Genomic DNA, 4,595 nt, shown 5'->3' with positions numbered 1-4,595 from the left:
TAAAGCAGAGGGTAAAAGATCAATATCACAAAATCAGTGGTGTTGTTCTACACTAGTAATGAACAGTCTGAAGAAGAAATCCAAAACATAATTCCATTTAAATAGCAACTAAGAGAATCAAATATCTAGGAATAAATCTAACCAAGGACATAAACATGGAAAACTACAAAATATTGCTGAAAGAAATTAAAGAAGACAAATAAATGGAAGAACATTCAGTGTTCGTGGATTGGAAGACTAAATATTGTTAAGATGTCAACTCTACCGAAAGCAATATACAGAGTCAATGCAATTCCAACAGATCGCTGTGCAGAAATGGAAAACCAAATCCACAAATTCACCTGGAAGAGTAAACAGCCCTGAATAGTCAAATACTAATAGCTCATTTTGAAAGTGAAGAACAAAATTGGAGACTTCACAGTTCCTGATCTTAAAACTTATTGCAGCATTTAGTTTGGTGGGGGCCAATGACGCTAAACATCCTGCAATATATACAATGGCCCCAAGCCACAAATAAAGGTCCTACCCAAAATTTTAATAGTACTCCAGTTGAGAAAGACTGAATGATCATTAGATTCAGGATGGATGTGATGAGGGCTTCAACTAGGAAGGAAAGAGTGAGAGACTGCAAAGGAAAAAAATAAAACAGATTATTCCATACAGAAAAAAAAAATAGAAGTCATATATACATATGTATATATAAGCCTATTCAGAAATATGTATCAATTATTTCTGAAAGGTTTTACAAGAAACTGGCAATAGGTTACCTTTGGGGAGGAAAACTAATAGACTTACTTTTTAATGTATACAAATGCTGTTTGCACTGTTTGGATTTATTTTTGCCACAGGTATGTAATATTTCATTTAATTATGAAAAAAATCATGTTTTGGGGCTCTGTGCCCATTTGAATCTGTTGTGTACCCCCAAAATTTCAAATTTCTTTAATCTTCATTCAGTATTGCTCAGTAAGAGTGTTTTGATTGTTTCCATGGAGATGTGACCCCCCCCAGTTGTGGTTGGTAGCTTTTGATTAGATGGATTCCACCGATTCAAGGTGGAATTGCTTACTGGAGCCCTTTAATTGGGAACCATTTTGGAAAGAGCAGAGAGAGCCTACACAGCCAGAGAGACCTTTGGAGATGAAGAAGGAAAATGCTCCGGGGTGCTTCATGAAACAGTAAGTGCGGAGAGAAGGCTAGCGGATGTCACCATGTTTGCCCTGTGCCTTTCCAGTTGAGGGGGAAACCCTGAACTTCATCGGCTTTTTTTAAGTGAAAGTAACCTCTTGCTGGTGCCTTAATTAGGGCATTTTTGTAGCCTTACAACTGTAAACTTGCAACTTAATAAAGTCCCCCTTTTTAAAAGCCAAAAAAAACTTATTGCAAAGCTACAGTAATCAAAAAGAGTGGTACTGGGTGGGCCCCAGTGGCTCAACAGGCAGAGTTCTCGCCTGTCATGCCGGAGACCCAGGTCCAGTTCCTGGTGCCTGCCCATGCAAAAAAAAAAAAAAAAGAGGGGTACTAAATAAACACACACACACAAGAAAGAAATAAAAACAAAACAAAAAAAGTGTGGTACTTCTTTCTTTCTTTTTCTTTTTTTTTGGTCTCAAGTAGGAGGCCTCCCCCTTACCCTCACCCCAGCCGCCCACCTTCACCGGCTTAAGCAGCTACCATGGCCGAGCTTCCCGGCGCGGTGTTTTCCCAGGCGGGTTGGTATCTTTCAGATGAAGGCATTGAAGCTTGCACAAGTTCTCCTGACAAAATCAATACAAATGACATCATCCCGATTGCTCTCAATACAGATCTAAGAACAATTGGCAAGAAATTCCTCCCTGGTGACATCAATGGTGGAAAGGTAGAAAAGCTTGAAGGTCCCTGTGTGTTGCAGATTCAAAAAATTCGCAATGTTGCTGCAGCAAAAGATAACGAAGAATCTCAGGTTGCACCAAGAATGCTGCGTTTGCAGATGACTGATGGTCATATAAGTTGCACAGCAGTAGAATTTAATTATATGTCAAAAATAAGCCTGAACACACCACCTGGAACTAAAATTAAGCTCTCAGGCATTATTGACATTAAAAATGGATTCCTGCTCTTGAATGACTCTAACACAACAGTTCTTGGTGGTGAAGTGGAGCACCTTATTTAAAAATGGGAATTGCAGAGAAGCTTGTCAAAACACAATAGAAGCAATATTGGAACTGAAGGTGGATCACCTCCTTTTGTGCCATTTGGACAGAAGTGTATGTCTCATGTCGAAGTGGATAGTAGAGAACTTGATCGAAGAAAGACCTTGCAAGTTACTATGCCTGTCAAACCTACAAATGATAATGATGAATTTGAAAAGCAAAGGACTGCTGCTATTGCAGAAGTTGCGAAGAGCAAAGAAACCAAGACATTTGGAGGAGGTGGTGGTGGTGGTAGAAGCAATCTCAATATGAGTGCTGGTGGTAATTGAAATAGGGAAGTTTTACAAAAAGAAAAGTCAGCCAAATCTGAAGGGAAGCATGAAGGTGTCTACAGAGAACTGGTTGATGAAAAAGCTCTGAAGCACATAACAGAAATGGGCTTCAATAAGGAAGCATTGAGGCAAGCTCTTATGGATAATGGCAACAACCTAGAAGCAGCATTGAATGTACTTCTTAATAGCAATAAACAAAAACCTGCTACAGGTCTGCCTCTGAAAGGTAAAGGAAAAGGCAGGGGGAGAATAAGATCTGAAGATGAAGAGGATCTGGGAAATGCAAGGCCATCAGCACCAAGCACATTGATTTTTTGGAGTCCAAAATGGGAACTTTGAGTATGGAAGGACCTAAATCTCAGCCACAGCAGTTTCATCAGGGACAACATAGATTGTCGAATACTGAGCAAAATGGAATAAAAGATAATAATCAACCAAGACATCTTCCTCGAAATGATAACACGCAGCCAAGAAATGAAAAACCTCCTCGTTTTCAAAGGGACACTCAAAATTCAAAGTCAATTTTAGAAGGCATGGGATTACCTAGAAACAGAGGTTTTGAAAGACCAAATACTTCTTCAGGATCCGAAGTATGGGCTGAAGAGAGAAACAAGTATGATAGAACATATTCTAGATACGATAGAACTAAAGATACTTCATATCCTTCGAGTTCTCAGCACAATAATGGTGCTTTTAGAAAAAGAGATAACTCTATGCAAAGCAGACCAGGTAAAGGTCCAACTTATGCAGAGGCAAAAGAAAATCCACTTCCTCAAGAATCCATAGATTATAATTATCAAAAACATGGAAAAAGAGAAAACCAAACAGCAAATCTTGATCATTTTTATGACAGGAAACCACGAACAATAAATAATGAAACTTTCACTGGAATAAAATTTGAAAAATATTTTAATGTAAATAGTGATTACCAGAATCCTGTTCGAACTAACAGTTTCATAGATCTTCCAAATGGAGAGACGGAAATGGCACCGAAGGGGAGGCGAATAGGACCTATTAAGTCATCCGGACCCATTCCAGCTACACCCTATGATGATAAAATATTTTATAATAGTGGGCCTAAAAGAAGATCAGGGCCAATTAAACCAGAAAAAGTACTAGAATCATCTGTTCCTATGGAGTATGCAAAAATGTGGAAACCTGGAGATGAATGTTTTGCACTTTATTGGGAAGACAACAAGTTTTACCGAGCAGAAGTTGAAGCTCTCCATTCTTCAGGTATGACAGCAGTTGTTAACTTCATTGATTATGGGAACTAGGAAGAGGTGCTACTAAGCAACATCAGGCCAGTTCAAACAGAGGCATGGGAAGAAGAAAGTACCTACGAGCAAACTCTTGAATTCCGAAGAGGAGGTGATGGCCAGCCAAGACGATCAACTCGGCCAACCCAGCAGTTTTACCAGCCTCCTCGGGCTCGGAATTAATATGAAAAGAATCTTCCAGAAGAAATGAACCACTGACTGCAACAACCAGGCCAAAACTTGTTGCTAGACCTCCTGCTTTCCCTTCAGAGCAAGAGCAGTCACAGTGGATATTGTTATCTGAAGAAAAAGAAAGCAGATTTTGAAAGGAAAAAAAAAAAGATTCAACTCTTACAAAGAATGGGAAAAAATACCAAGTTAAATAAAGCAAATACCAAGATTTTTTCTTCAGCCATCAATAAAACCAATGTGCTATTAAAAAAAAAAAAGTGTGGTACTGATGCAAGGACAGACATAGACAGCAATGGAATCAAATTAAGACTTCAGCAATAAACCCTCACACCTTTGGCCACTTGATCCTTGGCAAGGGTTCCAAGTCCACTTAGTAGGGAAAGAACAGTCTCTGCAGCAAATGGTGCTGGGACAGCTGGCTGTCCGAAAGAAGGTGGACTCCTACCTCTCACCATATATAAAAATCAACTCAAAATGGATCAAGGACCTAAATAGAATAACTAAAGTTATAAAATTCCTAGAAGAAAACACAGGGAAATTTCTTCAGGACCTTATGTCAGGCAGCAATTTCTTAGACATAACACCAAAAGCACGAGAAACAATAAATAACTGGGACTTAAAACCTTTTGTCATCAAAGAACTTTATTAAGAAAGTAGAAAGACAATCTACAGAATGGAGG

At 38.9% G+C, this 4,595-nt stretch overlaps 1 pseudogene; it reads left to right on the top strand.

Annotated features, from left to right (window-relative positions):
• Nucleotides 1-1,675: 1,675 nt before the first annotated feature.
• Nucleotides 1,676-4,151, top strand: LOC143676622 (tudor domain-containing protein 3 pseudogene; annotated as a pseudogene).
• Nucleotides 4,152-4,595: the final 444 nt, after the last annotated feature.

This window comes from Tamandua tetradactyla, chromosome 3, assembly GCF_023851605.1.
Source record: "Tamandua tetradactyla isolate mTamTet1 chromosome 3, mTamTet1.pri, whole genome shotgun sequence".
Taxonomy (NCBI): domain Eukaryota; kingdom Metazoa; phylum Chordata; class Mammalia; order Pilosa; family Myrmecophagidae; genus Tamandua; species Tamandua tetradactyla.
This window is presented reverse-complemented; position numbering and strand designations above follow the sequence as displayed.